This window comes from Terrapene carolina, unplaced genomic scaffold, assembly GCF_002925995.2.
Source record: "Terrapene carolina triunguis isolate 2854851 unplaced genomic scaffold, T_m_triunguis-2.0 Scaffold33911, whole genome shotgun sequence".
In the NCBI taxonomy this organism is placed as follows: domain Eukaryota; kingdom Metazoa; phylum Chordata; order Testudines; family Emydidae; genus Terrapene; species Terrapene triunguis.
Window position 1 is genome coordinate 5,163,355 of NW_020698262.1, and position 20,419 is coordinate 5,183,773.

The following is a 20,419-nucleotide window of genomic DNA, read 5'->3' on the forward strand; positions in this document are numbered from 1 at the left end:
ATAATAAAATTAAATAAATTTAAAAGGGCCAGCGAACCCCTGGTTGAATTTTATTATGCTCCCAGAAAGTTAGTTTTGGTCCTGATTCTGCTCTTACTTGATGTAAGTTATGAGTGACTCCACTGAAGTCAGCCTGACGTAAAACTGGTCTGAACGAGCACAAAATCAGATTCACAGAACGTATACTCCCTTTAAAAAAAAAACCCCAGTTATAGGATACTATTGCGTTAAATAGATGGCGAGTGTTGATTATGAAGACGATTAAATATGATAGTCAGGGCTTCATTTTTACATAGGCACACAGCATAGGTAATTCAAATCTAAGGGCCAGATCCTCAACTAGTGTCAATCCTGTAGTTCTGTTGACTTCACTGGACCTATGTTGATTCACACCAGCTTGAAGGTATGTTTAAAACATATGTCAGTGCAACATCACCTATTTGAAATTATTGTTGTAAAGAGACAGTCATTTTGGGGGTAGTTTTTCCAGGGAAAACACACCTATTAAATGCAGAGAAACAGATTCACAGGGTCCATTTACATCTCAACAAGGGGAAAAAAAGATTAGAAGAAGCTATCTAGTGAAAGAAGCTTTGCAATGTTTCTTGTGCCAGCTGCCAGCTTCAATGGCAGCAGAGTCCATAATTAAAAAGGACATCATGTAACAGATAAATGCAGGATAGTAAGTACTCATTATACTATATATATTGTATATCATCTATTATTTGGCACTAATAACTCTCTAATCTATTCACGTTACTCTTTTGTCCATGTAGCTAGCTGTTTGGCATGCTCTAAATTTCCCAACATAAAATTTACCGAATGTTACAACTCCAATGTAATCCTGAAATTCTGTGCATTTCTCTGCAGTATATCATGCAACTAGGTAAAAGCACAACACTAAATCCTTAACAAATGAAAGAAAAGAAAAAAACGGTTTTTTTATTTCTTACTTACTTTTAACATTTATTTCCATTTTTAGATTACTGTAATTCTAAGAGTGTTTAGTAGTAGTATTCACAGCTGTCAAAAATACCCATTCTGCCTGATATTTGTATTCCCTTATGAAATATGTTTTCCCAGCTTGTTTAATTGTAGTGTATTTTTATAGTTAACCCCATAAACTGCTATTGTGAAAATGCTGTGATCATATGGGGGTAGCTGGTGTAAACTGTGACTGTTCCACAATCTGCCTCATGGTAGCCTGGTTTCAAAATGAACCATATCCAAAAGTTCCAAAATGCTTCCAGCTCTGTACACAGTGTTCTGGAATCACCTCACCCACAACTGAAATTCAGCCACCTCTGGGGTGGAATGCAACAGCTAAACGTCAAATGTTAACCTACGTCACTCATCCTACGTTATTCCTCACTTTAAAAGCAGGGTATGTGAGGAGATACATTTCCTTTGACCTAAATGTGATGCCGTTAAAAATAAAATAAAAATTTAACCTGTGCCTACACATTTAACCTGTGATAAAAAGGAACCCAAGTATCCAAGTCACTTAGAGGGTACCCAATTGCTGTATCTCCAAAAGGTTTAGAAGTTAGAACAGTATTCATTTTAAAAAAGTCACATGGGATGAAGCAATAATACAGTGTTTCCTTGCTAGACTCTCTGCTGATGAGGAACTGTACAAGGATTTCACTGATAAGAGTTTACAGTTAGACACTGTAGCAGCTGTATCAAAAATAAAATCAGATCACTGCTTCTGTCTTCTACAAATTGTTTTTCAGTGCAACATTCTTCTGGGAGACAGAAAACATTTGCTGCAGGTTATCAAAATCTTACATTTTCTCTTAACCTAGACATGCTGCCAGCTAGCAAAGAAGTCACTCTTCGAAACAGGGGGTAGGGGGGATTGCTGAGAATCGCTAATGAAAGGTTGTAATAGAGGTGAGAGGCTGCTGGGATGGAAACAAATGTGCTGGCCCAGCAGCTTCCAATGCAAATCACACAAAATACCTGCAGGTAACCAAGTAATCTGACCCCAGAGTAAAGTGAGGGTTGGTTAGTGTGTTTAGTAACTGAAACTAATACAGAGAAACCTCTCTTTGGGATTAGGCATTTTTAACTTAAAAACAACGAGCAACATTTTTACATGTCTTGTTTACGTATCTTTCAGATGAAACATAAAACCCAGTTCCTGCCCATTTGTGGACATTAAGGTCTCATGGCATTTTTCCAACATAGGGCTGTCAGCTTCAGTGTCCTGGCAACATTCCAGTTTGGGTAATTATATGGTGTTTATCTACATTCCCCCTGCAGTTTCAAGTGGATATGGCATTCTTCACTTCCTGCCCTAAACTGATGCTGTGTGTGGTGATACAGATAGTACACTCCACCCCAGAGTTAGCTGCATTTCAGTTGTCGGTGAGGTGATTCCAGTATACTATGTACAGAGTGGCAGCACTTTGAGACCTTTCAGAGTGAAAGATGCAGCAAAACCACAAACTGTTATTGCTATTAATAGATTCTCGCAGGTTCTTCATGGACACTTCATTATAACAGGTCCAATTCTGCCCTTTAAAATGCACACTGAAGCCAAGGAGAGTTAAATACACATCCGTGACTGAAGAAGTTGTCTAGTGTGCACTGGGGTAGTGTAATATATGTGTAAGCAGTGGCATTTAAAAAACGTGTTGAGATTTAAAAAGGAAAATCTTGCATTGAAATTCAGAAGTGAGTGAGAGTGGAAAAAGCCTCATTAGCTTCTAAAATACTCACCCATCTACACTATATATACATATATATCACTATTATCCATCCCTACTAACATCTCCCACGGAATTCCAATGGGACTTCCATGCCTTAAATAATGGAAGAATCTGCTCATGTGGAGTTTATCTACTGCCAAGCCCAAGAAACCAAAGCCAGACCTTGCTGAGTGTTTTATCTGAGGAAGGACATATGGTGGAAGACTTCCAGGTTTCAGACTCATCGAGCCTGGCCTCGTCATTATTATATCTTTTAAAGATACATGTTTCTTATTATAAACAAGGTAACAATGAAATCACAACTAGGTACCCAACAAAACGTAGAAAAAGTGAGAATATCTTTGATTGAGGATCCAGAGATCTAGGATTTGTATATGTTACACAGACTAGCCCCATGTACTAATAAGCCAAGGTACCACAACAGATGTGAGGGCAACTGCATGCTGAAATTGTCCAAGATGTAAAGCATTAAGAACTAAGATTTTGCGAGACTCCAACATGAAAATTCATGGGTTCAAGATCTGCTCTCAGTTGACTTCAATGGATTTATGCTGGATTCACACTCCAGGAGCTAGAATTCTCATTCCGAATGCATATTGGACTGCAGTGCTGTACATGAAGGGGCCAAGCCTCTCTTCAACGTAAACTGGTTTAGGAGAGGGATTCTCTGCAGAGGTCAATAGGGATGTAATCCCTCCCACATGCCTGGAAGCACCAAAGGGCCTGCTTAGAGTCTACCGCTGCCACGAGTCTGTACCCTATGTGTATGTGGTGTGGCCAAGTTGGCCATAACCCCATCCCCCTTCTTATGGTGCCGTGGATGGAACACTTGGTTAGCACCGCTTCATGGTAAGTGAATGCAGCACACAGAAAGAAAGGAGTTAAGGCATTCATTCTGGTATAATTTTAGATTTTTTCCCCCAGGTATTGTTAGATATATTTAAGCAACTGAGTGACATCTCTCTCAGAGAAGACCATATGATGGGAAAAGGTGGCAGGGAGTGACAAGGTGTTACGAATGTTGTGAGGCACACTCAACACAAATAAAATTGATGTGTGGTACATACAGACCTAAAGTCTTTGTAACAATATGTCTCTTTCATTCCTAACACACACTTGCTGCAATGGCAATGCAGCATTCATTTCAGTGCTGCAAATCTGTTAATAGGTGGTTAAAATAATTTAACTGACTTACCTGTAGAGTTCGTAAAATAACCATTAATGGCAACCAGATTGGTCCTTCCATACATAGGCACCGACTCCATGGGTGCTCTGCAGCTGGAGCACCCACGGGGAAAAATCGGTGGGTACTCTGCACCTACCAGCAGCTCCCCACCCCGCCCCTCCAATGTTTCACAGCGGCAAGTGCTGGGAGGGAGGGGGAGGAGGGGGAACGTGGCGTGCTCCAGGAAGAGGCAGGGTCAGGGTGGGGATTTGGGGAAGGAGTCCAATAGGGACAGGGAGAGGGTGGAGTTGGGGTGGGGACTTTGGGGAAGGGGTTGAATGGGGGCAGGGCCGGGGTGGTGTCAGGGCGGGGCCGGGGGGTGAGCACCGGCGCTGGGAAAAGTTGGCGCCTATGCTTCCATAGTTAGATCTACCTGAGCCATCTCTCACCGAGATTTACAGGAGAGACAAGGTGGGTGAGGTAATATATTTTATTGGACCAACTTCTGTTGGTGAAAAAGACAAGCTTTCAAGCACCACAGAGCTCTTCTTCAGGTCTGGGACCTGAAGTTGGTCCATTAAAAGATATTATCTCACCCACTTTGTGTCTCTCATATCCTAGGACCAACACAGCTACAACACTGCACACAAAAATGGGATTTACAAGTCATTCTTGCAATGGATGCTTGATAACCCATCCACTGACAAGATTTATCTGAGACTAGCTAATGAAACTCATTTAGCCATTAGACTGTCACAATTATTCCATATTCCCAGCCAAGGGAAAGCTGTAGCAGAGACACCTATATGCTGTCACTGCAGTCAAAGGTTAACGCTTCCACTTGAGAGGATTTTAACACTAATCCATTGTTCTGCAATGTCTAGGAAATGGACTAACACCGGGGGACAGATTCTGACGTGTGTACTCCATGAGTGTTTCCATGACCTGAATGGGATCAGCCATGGAGTAAAATGCTACTCAACAGGGGCAAGGTGTCGGAATCTGGCCAACAGGCATTTAAAGCAAGTTAATTAAGGGCTTCCCATCCAGAGTCCACTGAAGTCCAGGGGAGTACTTCCATCGGCTTCAATAGGTTTGGTCAAGCCCTACATCCTTTTATATTAGAGCTGGTCAACATGTTTTAAATACAAAGCGTCAAAGGATTTTTTTTTTTTTAAAAAAAGGACATCCAATTATTTACAAGGAAAACACTTTCTAGCAGGCAGGCAAATCTTTAAGATAAACAACCTTTGATATGCATTCAGAAAAGTCGTTCCTTTTTTTCCCTGCCTCCATTTTTATCCCACTTGATCTGAAAATTAGACATGATTAAGCATTCAGAAGCCAGAAACATACAAAGAGAGAAAAAAATACAGCATTGTTAAGGATGTGGTATTGCAATATTTATTACTGCCGAGATAGAAAAAACAGTGGAGCACTGTGTGGGGGGGAATCTTAATGTTGTAGAGATTTTTAAGTACAGCAGCTTTAGGTTACCTTGACGTGACAATTTCTAAATGTAATCAAAACTGTGCAATAAGATAAGCAAAAACCAGGCCTCAATCTTAGTTCATGAACTCCCCTGCCAGTGACAAAATATGCTATTAGTGGCCTCAACACAATTGTGAAAATATCCCTTACTTACAATTTAATGTGCTTTGTTGTTGTTGTTGTTGAGCTAAAAATTACAAAGCCCTGGATTTTGTCGTTCTTGCAATCTATTCTTTTCCCCTGACTTCCTGTTTTCATGAAATTTTAATCAGGCATTTAAAATAAATAGCTATGCAGAGTCTCTATGCCTCTTTGAATGCTTGGGATGGATGTTTTGGGTAAAGTGATAGTCCAGAGACCTTGAAAGCATTTAATCCCATTCTGATTTGGCAAGACAACAGAAAATTAAAACACTGCTCTTTCCACTGCTAGTAACTCTGGAGAGATTTGGGGGCAGGGGGAGGGGGAGAGAAAAGTCTGGTGCATGTGACAAAACAATGAAATAGGTCTGTCTCATTCCCCCTACCACAAAAATTAGACCAATTTAGAAAGGTAGCTCTATAAAATAGAGAGATAGATCGCCCCTATGAAAAATACAGATGGAGATACAGACAAGGCTGCAGTCATGTCTTTCTTAAAATCTCTATTTAGTGAAAAGCTAATCATTAAGGATCCCACACAAACTATGCAGGTGAGGGAAGGGGTATTTTGCCCAAGAAAAGATTTCTAGATCTGGCCCCAAAAGCGGCGTTGCTACTACTCTCCAATACCAGTGCAGTTTCTATTTAGCCCATTTAACACTATTCATATGGATCCTACTATGCTAAGTAGTCTGGGATACAAAAATGCCAAGATTTAAAATACGAAGAAGCACCAGACAGGAAAATAGGGCCAGATCCTGAGGTTTGTTAACTCAATCTGGCCCTTATTATGCAGTAGCTTGAAAGGTAAAAACTCCAGACATTTTAGGAAATTAGAGAAATGAGAGGGAAAAGCTGCTGGACTTTAAATGCTCACCGGTTCAGTTATTAATGAAGTTGACGTGATTTGATATGAGAGTCGATGACCTCAGAACACTGTTAATCCTGATCTCTGAGACTTATTTTAATTTAACCACATGTATTTTTATCACATATAACAACAGGATCTGATTGGTGAAGGGAAGGGTGAAGCATATGTAGTGTTCTATTGTATATATACACTGTAAAAAAAATAATACATGTGTTGCCCAACCAATTATTACCATGTTAAATCTCTAGTTGGAAAGCAATCATCTTTCATGACTGTGCTTTCCTGGCTCACTCTGTTTAAATTGGATGGGTTCAATCAAAGAAGCATCTACAGACTCCCATGTGTTTTAGAAATGTTTCACTTCCAATGGCACAGAGGTCCACTGGCACGAGGTTTATGCTTGAAACAGGGGACGACAGGGATGTTTATTCTATCGGTTTGTACACTGCTCATTTCTAACAGGGAGGAAAGAGTTCACACTCAGCTGCTGCCTTAGAAAAGAAGTGAGTGCAGCTAAATCACAAAGTAAACTTACAACGGCAGCTTATAAAAATGAGGGAGATGTAGCTGCTTTAGAGATGTGAATGAAAGTAAGAGGATTAGGGAGCCCTCTTGAGAGGAGACATACTTGGCAGTGCTCGCAAGATGGCACAAGCAATATTTTCTGTCAAGAACAATAGGAAAGAATAAAGACGATAACTTCAAGGAGTCCATTTTTAAGGAGTAATTTCCAATTCATTGGGGTCCCCTTTCCCTGAGTTTTGCTTTACTCTCTTGTTTCATCTTGTGGCTATTTATACAATCTGAGTACAAGCAGAAGTGCCAGGAACTCCCCCTCCCATACACACACACATATAAGCAGGTTTCATATTCTTGCAGTGCAATCCTTTTGAACCCTACCAGTAAGCGCAGGAAGCATAGTTTACACAGTTGGATACATATTGCTTCTGTGCACCACTGTGAACCATCAGCAGAAATCTTCACAATGGCCAGTTAGCCAGGCTGTCTCTGGCATGGCCCCTGACTTTTATATATCAAATGAACAAAAATATTCCAAGCAAAGCAAAACAGAGTAAATCTTGGCTCCTTCTCCTTTACCATACATATTCATTGTGCGGGAAGCTGGGCATAGCTGCTAATGTTTACCGAGCTCTCTACCCAAGGTACATCATCCCTAAATTTATTAGTCACAAACAGTGTTCTAATGGTGGTTTGTTTGGTTTTTGTTTCAAACAAAGAGTTTGATTTCTGCAAGAAGAGATTTGTCTGAAAGGCAGAAAGGGATGCAGCATAAAGGCTGCAGTGGAAAAGCTTTTTCCAGTCATTTCCAACAATATATTTTGGAACTGTTCCCAGTCAACAGGCCAGATTAGCTGCCTTTGGTTCACATTTTACATTGTTTGCTAGATGGGGAACCTCTGAAAAGCAGAATCTCTTCATACTGTTTGGTTGCAGCGAAGCTATTCAGTCCTATAGCATATGATAGCACTTGTGTAGGGTTTCCCTTCGCTTGCATATTTATAGGGTCTTGTAGAGCTCCTCTGTAGCTCATTGCCAGCATGAGGAAATCAAGCTGTTAGTAGTTTCTATTTTTGTCCCTACCTATAGTTTCAGTAATGACAAGTGAGTGAGACAACATATGCATTTCTCATCTACAAGAAAAAACTACTGTCTTCCTTCAGATTCTTACATCTGTGCTACAACCTATTTTCCTAGGGCTTCAGATTATGTTAGCTGATAGTTAACATGTATAAGCACCGGTCAGGTCCAGTTGTTCCCAGGCACTCCATTACTAGAACCAAAAGAAGCAAATTTTCTATGTTCAAAAATACTTGGTGCTTTTCTTTCTTCCCTTAAAAAAAAATCTGCCTGGGAAATAGCATTTACTGTATGGAATCCCAGCTTGTATCATGCTTTGATCAGCACACACATTCAGGCAAATGAGGATTGTTCTGTTGAGAATAAGAGAGCTTCTGATTATATTTAACACCCTCTTCTTGACCTCAACATGATTAACCCACGGCTGTAGCTAATGCTGGAGTTGTTTAAACCGGTGCAGATAATAAAGAGCCAAAACTGATGATCTGCCAGATACTGCCACAGCTTTATCAAATGGATTCAGAGTAAATGAAAGGGATCTCAGTGATCAGCACTGTAGCTAATACAGGGACAATGTGTAACAACAGCTGCTTAATTATTAAGGCTATATGTGCATCAGCTGCAATCTTCACTGTGGATGTGAACTTTAACAATGCTTCAAACATTGCAACACTGGTGATGGTTACCCTATAAATACCTAAATTAGCTAGTTAGATGCATCCACCAGCACTCCCACCTATGATATTCTTTATCAGAGTCAGACAACTTTGTCTTTCAAAGTAGTGCTAGGAAAGGCAGGCACCCACCCATCACTGGCAACTACTTTGGCTTGACAGCATCAAGGAATTTACAGCCTTAGACATGACTGCACCAGATCTTCAATGACAGCTAATAAAACAGAACTATACCCCACTGCTTTGTAAAGGGGCAGCTCCAGACACTTTTACAGATTATACTTATTTACATGTGAGAAAGACATTGGGCTTTAACAAAGACTCATAAGGCAAACTGAAGAGCCAGATAACGAGAAAAATGTTCTTTTTCAATTTCATTTCCCCCAGCCCAGAAAAGCAGATGTGTGTTACTTGTTTGTTCACATTCAGGAAATGTATGCTGTTTGGAAGGACTATGTCCACACGTCAAAGTCCAAACTTCAGCCACTCATGGGTCTCTCTCTCCAGCCAGATTTAACTTTCTATTATTATTGTTTTGGAACCTGTCTGGGGTTCAATATTCCATGCTCCATAAGGAACAAGCAGAATGAAGTTAAGGGAAGTGTGTACAGGGGAAGAGGGGCAGTAGACTACAGTGTAAATAAAAACAGAAAATGTGTTAAAAATAGAAAAAGGTGACATCATCAATTCCTCGCTCCTGTGTGAGCAGAGTACTGTAGTACAGATCTGGTGGGGTTGTCTGACCTCCAGTTATTCTGTGCTCATGAAAATCACCCTTTTACATGGCTAGACTATAACAAGCAAATGTCCTGGCTCTCATGAAACAGCTCAGAAAGAGATGTGCTGTACAGTCTCTCTTACAGTGCTCAGAATAACATAATCAAGACAAAGGGAAACATATTTTTCTAATGCTAGGTCCTGCTTTTGCTAATTTGGTTTTAATTGTGCAGAGGGGAGAGCCCGGGAGCAGCCTGAGGCTGAAGACAGTGTGAGTCCGCCTGCCAGGGGATACACAGGGCAGAAGATATGCACATAACCACTGCAGAAAGCTACCATGGGAAGAAAAATAATACAAAGGAGCCATTTATTGCTTGAACAGTGTCTGAACAAACCCATTCTGTTAAAGTAATACAAACCCATAACACCTTCCTGTGTCTTTTAGCATTTGGATCATTGCAAACACAGCTAGAGGGGCCTGATTTCCACAGGCACTGAGCACCCATAGTTCCCATTGAGAGCCACAAGCTCAGCACCCTTGAAAGTCATCTCCAAATTATGAACTGGTGTGACAGAGAGATCACAATTTGGCTGGGAGACTCTTAAAAATCCATCAACCCATTTCTGGCCAGGCTGTGGGTTTATCTGCAGAGGCAATTTAAATCCAAGAAACAGAAGGAGGTATTTTTTTGATGCAAGAGTCTGTTCTTTTTTTAAACATAAGTTATTCCAGGCAATGCAGTTGGCCTGAAATAGTTATCAGTTACAAAAGCAGGGTTCCTCGTATCTTGTCTCCTTGTGCAATGCAAAGAAGATCCTCCCGCTGAGCTCCAAAGTAGGGGAAAAGCTATTAATTAAAAATAATTCTTCACATTGAGGCTTGCTGCCTAAAGCTCAGTTAATATGAAGGAAATTCCAGCAGTTCACTCCCTGCTGTCAGAATCTTATTTTGCTACGTTTTTCGAAAAGCAAGAGAATATGAACTAAGACCAAACATCTCTGTCCCCCTCCTCCACCAAAATGTAGGCCTCAGCCTTTTTTTTCTTGGGGTGACGGTTCTATAAATGGCACAGAACTGTCAGACTGAGCTGTTGAAGAAGAGAAAGAGGGATTATTTGGCTTCCACCTTTGTCACCTTTATCGCCACATGAAGTTAGAACTCAGGGCTTGATGTGACCTTTGTTCAACCTACCAAGTGATTAATACCAGTCATAAGAAAACGGAGAAATGAGTTTGCTTGACCGTTAGCGTCATCCCTTAGATCGGAAGTAACATCCGATCCCACCCACATACGCACACTGTTCAAATGCCACTCTGCTTCACTGCTGCATTGCATTGCATCTCCTCTTCTTCAAGTACCTGCCCTGGATTTTCTAACTCATAGCCTACAGCTAGGTTCCTTAATCCATATTTGGCCACTGATTGTCAGAGGTACTGAGCACTCGCAGCTCCCGTTGCAGTCACTGGGATCTGGCACGTTTCCATAAAGGTGTTTCTAACCCAAATCAAAATATGGTAAAAGTATGCTAAATGCTAGTATCTCTAGCATTATTGGATGCCTCTTCCATAGTGCCAACTAAGTCGGAGGTTCAGGCAGGACCTGTCTACATATATATGAGAGACTGCCAGGGCCACCAGCTCAGGGACATGTAAGTGGGTGGAAATACCCTCCAAGCAGGGTGTGTGTGTGTTTTTTTAACAGCCCTGAACGACAAAGTTTTGCCGACAAAGTGTCAGTGCAGACAAAGCCTCTCTTGGTGCAATTTTCTGGGCATGAGCAGGAAGGGGAACTACAGTTGCCAAGATGCATTGCAGAGAGACTGTTAAATCAGGCTGTCTGGGAAGCACATAGAGAGAGTTTAGAGAGCTGTAAGGATGGTGTTATATTTCCCTACTGGCCCCAGCATTCAGTATTAAATTAAACTTGGTACCCTTCCCCTCCCCATCCTCTTCTCCTCAGGTGTAACCCCCTTCCCACCCACCCACAGGAGGCCAGAAAGGAACTTGCTTGCCCCTCCCCAAGCATTTGCCCCACCATCCCCCAGGAGCCCTCCACCTTTTCCTCCCCAAAAAGTCAGGGTAGGAATCCCTTTTTCCCAGCTCCTTCCTCCTCACCCTCAGAGGAATCATCCTCCCTCCTCAACTCTCACTACAGAAGACAGCTGAAATACCAGTGACCAGAGTCCAGTTTGGGAGGCAACAGGCTGACAGGTGCGTGGAGCTGGGCAAAACTGAGCTATTGAATTCACTCCAAAAGAAACCGACCTTAAAAACAAGTTTTAAAATGAAAAGTTATTATAAATAGCAGTATTGTCAACTCTACTGATTTCATCACAAGTTTCATGATATTTTGGTGAGACAAGGCAGGTGAGGTAATATCTTTTATTGGACCAACTTCTGTTGGTGAGATAGACAAGCTTTTGAGCTTACACAGAGCTCTTCTTCAGGTCTCTGTGTGAGCTTGAAAGCTTCTCTCTCTCACACACACACAAGCTGGTCCAAGAAAAGATATTACCTCACCCAGCTTGTCTCTCTAATATCCTGGGACCAACACGGCTACAACATCCCTTCTATAGGACAGTTCCAAAAGCCAGTTATATAGGCCAGATCCTCAACTGATGTCAATGGAGATATGATGATTTATACTTGCTGAGGATCTGGTCATACAGGCTTTTAGGTTCTTAGGTTTCTAGAACCTTCTTCATTTCACCCCTAATAAATTTGATTGGATTTTCCCACACAGATTGGAAGTGCTGAGACAGTGCAAAAATGAAAAAGAAAGTTAAGTAAACTTTTTTCAAACCCCAGAAATGTTCTGTTTGGGTTCCTGTCTGCTTTGGGCAAAGATTCAAGTTAGGTCTTACTCCGCCTATCCCATTTCAGCCATGCCTAACAGATTACAGTTCTGTTGCAAATGACTTTTACACAGTTACCTTTCATCAGCATCTTATAATAAACACTTACTTTTCAGGCATATTATTTTAGGAGCCAGATTCAGTTAAAAACAAAATCTGTCCAGTTTCCACACTAGACCTGAGAAATCTTTCTTTCTTTCTTTTACTGAGCTCATACAACTTGCATGGCCTTCTGAAGCATAGAATTCGGACAGATTATTTTACTGAATTCTAGCTTTAGCCATTTCAAACTTCATCATGATGAAACTCGATGTACCAGCTGTCAGCACAGAGGCCTCATTTCATTCACAAATTTTTTTTATATCTGTTACGTTCACTTCCAGAGCTTCAAAAAAGAAATTCATTTCTATTGCACATGATTTCAAATTTCTTTTTAGAAATTCACTAAGCCAAAAAAGGCTCAATTAAAACCATTCATATACTTGCTGGGCACTCATTCTTCAGCATTTCTAGTATTTTTGAAAAAAATGAACCTTTCTAAATGCTCGTTTCTACTGAGATAAATAAAGGTTACAAAGAGTAGTGACAAAGACAGTATGCAACAAGAGACAGGAGATTTCCCACAGCATTACATATTTCCATACAAATGCAAAATGCTTTATATCAAAAAAGGATCTCACTAGGCAGAGCACCAAACATCTCCTAATTGCCAACAATTAGCCTTTTTCGTATGTGAATTTAGACCCTGATTCAGGAAATTATCCATAGACAGGAAAGTGCTTAACTTTAAGCATGTGCTTAAGTCTTATTGAAGTTGATGGGGATGAACTTAAGCAGGTGCTTAAGTGCTGGCTTGAATGAGGGCTTTTGTGTAAATGAAAGAAAGACACAAGTATCATGAGACACAGCAAGTCATAACATGCTGCATATGCTTCCCTACAAAATGGCTAATGAATACAAATGCCAATGCACATCTGTGGGCTTCCCTAGATGAACAACTATTGCACAGCAATCTGAAGCGTAAATCTACAGCACACCAGTGTGCCACACACTAACTGTGTGGACCCTGCAACAGCACACTAAAAATTCTCTAATGCACTTTGATCTACTCTACTTTGAAATGTGAGTAGGTCCATGTACAGAAGGGAACTTTTAGGGTGCGGTAGCAGGGTCCACACAGACAGTTAGTGTATGGCACAGTAATGTGCTATAGATTCTCACTCCAACTTGCTGCACAGTAACTGTTCATCTAGGCAGGCCTCGAGAACATCTCTTGACCTACAGCACCACTGCTTCTGTGGGCTTCTGGAGCACAGCCTGCCAATTGTTCTAAGTGGTGTGTTGGTTTTGGACTAGGTACTTCACTGACAGCATCAAACTCATTGTCACTAGTAAATTAATCAGGGTTTGATTCTAGGGGAGAAATGCAAATGCATTTGACTAAATGTTTTAGGGAGACAAAATGTCACTACTGAATTTGAATATTCCACACACACAATAATTTCAGTGTGTTTTCTGTCACACTCCAATTTCACCATTCATTTTCAATCCTTTCAGCCACTCTGTGATGAAGTTCAAATAATGTTTGCACAGGCAACAACCAAAGGGAGGGAGTTGGTGGTGGCATTGATCACAAACTTTCTCTGAGAAGCTTTTGTGCTCGGTCTGTACTTGGAACGCAGTAGTTGGTGAAACATACTGAATACAACTAACCCTTAAGGGAAATGCTGTTTAGGGCTGAAATCAGACTTCGTTCACTTGTAACTTTTAGGCTCTGTTCTCCCATATTTGTTATTTTTAATTCCGCATGATTTCTGGATGCGGCGTGACATTTGGAAACACAGGAGCCAAAAGCAAGAACATCAGAATATATGGCCAACAAATGACTGGCATCTGTGCTTGTTTCTAAACACACCAAATATTGAGCAAACAATTTTAAGCAGTGGCGGTGGCGATTCTCTTTTTGGCTCATATAAGGGAAAGATTGTAAGTAGCTTGCACATTACATGGTGTTTCCCAACAGTCGCCATCAGCTCCTAACAGCCAGGAACAGGTATGTTCCTAATACTTCAGAAACCTGTTTATTAACGGTTTATCCGTAAATAGGATAGTGAGAAAGCGTGAAAATAACTAATTTCTATGGCTCTGCAGTAGTGGAAACCAGGCAACCTCATCCCCTCGTGTGGGAGGGGTTTGCGCAGAGGGCAGTGGGCATGATTTACCCACTGGCCCTGAGCTCGACAGGAAAATCCAGGGATCTTGAGACACAGGGGACTTATCCTTCCATGGTGATGACAGAAAAGTAGCAGGGGGCCCGGAGTGCAAAGGGACAGGTTCCCCAGCCTTGCCTATGTATTCCAATCCCACTCTGAGGAGGTAGAAAGCACTATACAGGCATTAATTTACTCCATGGGAATCTCTATAGGAAATTTTTACAAGGTTGCCCAAGAGACCATGCAGCACGGAACATCTGTCTCCTGGCTCTGCTTCCCCTATGGCTGCCCATTCACCCCGAACACACAGAACTCCAGCTTGACCGTGTTCACATGGAGGTGGTTCCTCAGCTTTGGGGGAGAAGGGAAAATGACACCTCTTAAGCTATGCTCCCCAACTGCTCATGTACTAGCCGGATCGGGCAATTTTTTGTGCTACTTTATTGGCCACTGTAAGGTTCTGCAGTGGACATGATTTAGTCCATTATAATAATACCTCATGCCATCCTCACCGCCACTTCTTGTGCTACTAAGACTACTACCTCCATGATTATTATCTGTATGTACTAGAGACTTTCAGTGCTGGTCAGATTCACAGAGAGCACTTCAAATTTGCCCTGGGGCAGTCCTGTAACTGGGGCACTTGACTTTTCTGACACATACATTTCCTTCTAAAATTTCATCCTGCACAACCAGCCAACTGGTTGGTTTTAGCCAACCAGTTTGGAGACACAAACATACACACACACACCTTGTACTTTATAGCAGAGTATCTCACTTTGTAGTGGGCCACCCATGCTGATCAGTAAAATGACTTGCATCATGGGTCATCCTCAAGGATTTAATTTGGGACTTCAGCAACTCCCTTAACTGGTACCAGTAGTAGGGGCTCATTCTTTCTGTGGTCCTGCCAAGAGAGGGACACATGACACACCCACCCAACATGTTACACCCTCCCCCTTTTAGGGGAAGTTCAACCCAAGTGCCTGTAACAGAAATTACGGAGGCCAATACTGCAGCATGCTTCGCTTTCAGGAAATCACCTATAAATTGACAACATACAGGGCATACCTCTTTTGTGACAGAGTTCCAGATTCTTCAGGAGAGGTCGCCAGATCTTTGAAGACTTTGAATATCTTTCTAACTCTCCAGCATATGTCCCAAGCGACAGTTTCCACCCAACCAGGATTAAAAGGAAATAAATCCACATGTAATTTGAGAGGGTGGAAATGTCTCTTGTTTTTAAGCAAGGAGTGATCTCCATCCATTTAGATTGTTAGCTCTTCAAGGAAGGGACTGTTTCTTACGAGGTGTATGTACAGTGGCAGGCTAGCATAACGTGGCCCTGCCCTTGTTTGAAATGTCTAGGCACTGCCACATGACAAGTAATAAACAATGATCTAAGAATGTCACCCAAGTGTTTTAGACTTAAAAGCCAGTCACTTCAAGTACTTTCAATACTGATAGCAAATTCCACCATCAGATGTCAAGCAGCTTTCCCTTTCCTAACGTGATATTAATTTTTAACTTTTCTTCCCATCTCTCCAATCACTTTTTAAGCTCTTCTATTTCACTACAAGTCACCTAGATGCCATCTGTTGGAAGGGAGAGTGACAGAAAGCCTAAATAACACATAGATCCAGGGTTACAGATGCTACATTTTGACAACACTCAGTAGTGTAAGGCTGGGAGAACAGATGAATAATTACTTTTGCCTAAACTAAATCAGTTATTATTCTTTACATGTCTGACCACTGGCTGAAGCTATTTCCGTAAATACATTGGTTTAGTCTAGGCTAATTCAAACAAACTAGGTAGGCAAATACTCGACAAGCCAGTAGCGAAATGCCTTCTCTGATCGCTCTAGCTATAGTGTGTCAATCCTAAATTCTGATGGCTTTTCTGGCACTTCTTTAGTTGGAAAGATATAAACAACCATGAAAGCAACTTCTTTTCAATTAAATTCAAACATACACTTATTGCAAAAAGAGCAACACGGGCTGCGGGGGGGGGAAATGAATCAGAACGAAGCAGCATAATGCAACAGCAAATGCAAAGCCATTTTCATTCTTTGGATCCTCAATGGTTCAGGTACAGAGCATTCTCCATACTGTATAGTAAAAGGGGCAGGGGAGGGGACACATTTCCATCTTCCAAGGTGAGGAATATTCCAGACAGATTGATTTTTAGCTTGAATTCTACATGTTTACAAGCCTTTTACAACCTATGCTAATCACTTGAGTTTGGTGTGGTGGGAAATATATGTACGCTATTGCAGAGGACAAAAACATTCTAAATCTTAGAGGCGATTCTTTGACCTCAACGAGTTTAGTCTGAAAACATTTGTTACATGATGAAAAGCTGTGTGGGAATGCTAATAACAATCTCAAAGGGTTAACGATGCCTAACTGATTGGCACTAAAAACTAGATTTCATTTGGTACAGTGACAGAGAAGCTCTGCCACCATGAGTACACGTCCATGCCCACATTATTACAGGACAATTTAGGTCATCTTATTTTAAATTTCATGGCTCTGTAACATAGATGTAGATCAAAGTCAGTGAGGCAAATGATGATTTTTTTCATAGTGGGATTTTTATAGTCTTGATCTTGAAAATATGCTTTGGGCCCAAGCTGTCTATAAAATTCTGTGAATTAGCCAAAGAAGTTTGTGTTGTTGCCGATCTGTAATTAGAATAAAAAAAAAAAAAAAAAAGCAGGAAGCTTTCAGGACAAGATATATCTTGGTTGTAGTAGCAATTGCCATTTTATAAAGGTTGGAATCATAAACTGTTCTATTCTGGTAACACACAAATATTGAAATGATGAGCTTTCATATTTAGACACATCTAATAGATTTAAGTAAATATATGCTGTACATATATATGTGTATGTCCAAAATAGCAAATACATATATATATTTACTATGTATATGTGCATATGTCCGCCTCTATATACACACAGTTTGTTATTGAAGGATTTCAAGCACTTAATTAACATGATTGTAGCACACAGAATTAGAGTCACATACAAAGTAATTCTTTATTTTAATAAACAGATCATTAATTTGATATATTGGTTGTTTTCTTTGTTAGATTTGATTTATCTGTCACTTTAATTTCCAGATTTGATTTACTGGTCAATTTCTTTTCAAGATTTGATTTATTGGCCAATTTCTTTTCAAGATTTGATTAAAGCACATCACATAAGTCCTTTCAAATCTATTTCTAAATATCACATATAGATCTAATATGGATCTTTAAAATCTTAACTCCAAAACTTTCTTGATCGATCATTTTTCTTTTCTATCTGGAGCTAGTCCCTATTATATATTAATATAATCTGAATCAGATGAAACAACCATTTACAGTAGACATAAAAAACAGTAAGTATAGTATTATAATAAATTGCACATGGTGATGATTTAAAAGAGAATTAATGGATTATAAAGTATTAACACCAACTAGATAAAATTTGAGATTAGATTTAACATTTTTGTACTCTAGAATTACATATGCATCAGAAAATAACCAACAGAAGGGAACTGGGTTTATACCACTGCTTTTGCTCTAAAGACACAAGATGAGACCTTGACATAAGGTATAGAGCTTTATCTTAATGAACAAGATAACCAGTACCAAAGATTGTTTCGGTAAACAAGGCATCCTGATACACCGAACAACAGAAATGGACTCTCTGGACCCAATCCTGCACCCATTGAAGTCAGTGGGAGTTTGAGACCGTATAACATGTTTGCTTGTTTTCTTTTTAACAGAAGGAACACTGGGAACTACAATGGAATTATTCTTATGCAAAAACGCACAGAGAACTTTAGCATCCCCCTGGAGTGATGGGACTCCTTTTAATGTCTCATCCAAATGACCACAACTCTCATGCTGAATTCTCCTGCTCAGTACTGCATTGTAGTGTCAGAGCTGGTATGATCCCAAGCACCCTTGGAGCAGCGAGACCCAAGACCTGCTGGTGTAGAGGTGAGAATGCTACCAACTAAGCAATGCTAACATCATCCCACTGTTATGAAGCAAAGATCCATTTTTCCTGACTGCATGTTGGTACTCACTTGTGGTGTGACCCTGTAAGATCTCACCAGACAACCAGGTCAGGCCAGATCAATTCTTAAATGAGGGCCCTCTAAGAGAGTCAGTAAGTAGTGCTCTTCCCCCGAGTCAGCTCCGAGCCAAAGACCCAGCATGGTGTTATGGGGGATTGTGCTTCTGGACAGGCTATCCTTACAATGAGATGCGCAGCTGAGGGAGTTTTAGATCCCATGGCAAATTTAATAAAAGGAAGGGGTGGCAGCCCTTGGCCAGACTCCAGCTGAGGTAATTAAATTCTGCCTTGCTAAATTCCCCCTGCATCCTCAACATGATATAGGAGTATTATTCACTTCCTAAACTGCCCCAAACTGATGGGAGATGTTGAACTACACTGTTAAACAGCTGCTGCATTCTACTGGTTGGTGAAATGATCCATAGCCATCCATCCCTCACCTGCCTCTCAGGGGTGTTTTGAAGCCTAATTGATTAATATTTGGAAAGATAAAAGGCGCCCAGGAAGTGCAAAGCATTATTACTTCCCATCTGCTTTTGAGCATGATCTAAATCTTCTCTGGGTAAACTATATGACTTGGGAATTCAAGCAATAACATGTGGCTCTGTGTGTTTCTGCATTAGATATCTGAATGGTACCTAAGACTAAACAGCTCTGTCCTGCACAGTGATGAGCATTTCCCAGAAGGGACTCAGCATCCTAAACTCCCACTACTCCAGTGGGAATTGATGGCACTTGTCACATGGCAGGACATCAGCAAATCACAGGATCAGGTCCAACATAAATAACATTCATACCATGTCCTAATATGCCCATATCATGTATTCATTAAGGACCTAGGCCAACTCCCATGGAATCCAAAGGGAGCCTTCCCATTGACCTCAGTGGGAGTTGGATCAGGTCCTAAAAGAAAAAAGAAAAAAGAAAAAAGAAAAAAAAGAACATGCAGAGATCCCTGGTGTTCTCTAAGGATATTTACATGGTTTCCGTCTATCTATGCTGCTAGCCATAAAAGCAAGGAATTTGCAGAGAGATACAGAGGCGTATGCACTTTGCGTGACAGTAAGCGAAATGTAAAGAAACAGACTCTTCCAATATCTATATCTGTGACCTTTTGTACTAAAGGTTTGCAATAAACAGACATAGCATCCAAATTTTTGGGGCTCATTTCTTAGCCAAAATATTTGGTTCTTCACATTTGTTCTATTTTTCTTTTTCCTTCCCCCAACAAGTCCTTTTTTATTGCGGAGAGGTCAGACTTTTGGCACTGCAGCCAACAGGCACTGATACATACAAAGAGGCAAGACTACAAATTCACAGGACCAAAGTCTGCAAAAGGTAAGACAAACATAGGAGGGACAAGACAAGAAAGGGAAAACATAAAACTCCTTTTGCATTGTCCTCGGTAGCTGGTGTGTGGGGCCTGAGCAGCCCTCCTGGTTTGAATTTTCTTGTAGAAGTTTTTAACAATTCTTTTTATCAGAAAATTAAGAGTGTTGCTTTGTGGGGATGATACTCTTAGAGGGATTTCTGTTTCTTATTGGACTCCATTTCCCTGAGGCAAAGGTCACACAGTTACCAGGTCACATATCAGAAGTTAATTAGACTGAAATGTAGTTAGGGTTTTAGCAAGGCTCAACTTGCGACAGGAGAGAGTAGCTCCGTCAGTCTTGACATGAATATGTGCCTACAACACTCATGGAAATCACTGCTGGTCACTTAAATAACCATGACCCAAATCATCTAGGATATGAGATTATAACTGATAAATAACCTGCACCTCTCTTTTCCCACTTCAGTGGACTTCTGTAGGCAAATCATGTCTCAGAGCCACACCAGGAGGGGAACTGCCATATGCAGATCTCTCCACTTCCACACAGAAGAGGGACCCAGCCATCTCCACAG

At 40.8% G+C, this 20,419-nt stretch overlaps 1 protein-coding gene across 2 annotated transcripts in view; it reads right to left on the reverse strand.

Annotated features, from left to right (window-relative positions):
* Positions 1-20,419, reverse strand: part of LOC113409637 (transcription factor Maf) — a 238,511-nt gene that overhangs the window by 185,070 nt on the left and 33,022 nt on the right. The gene's annotated exons all lie outside the window — the stretch shown is intronic.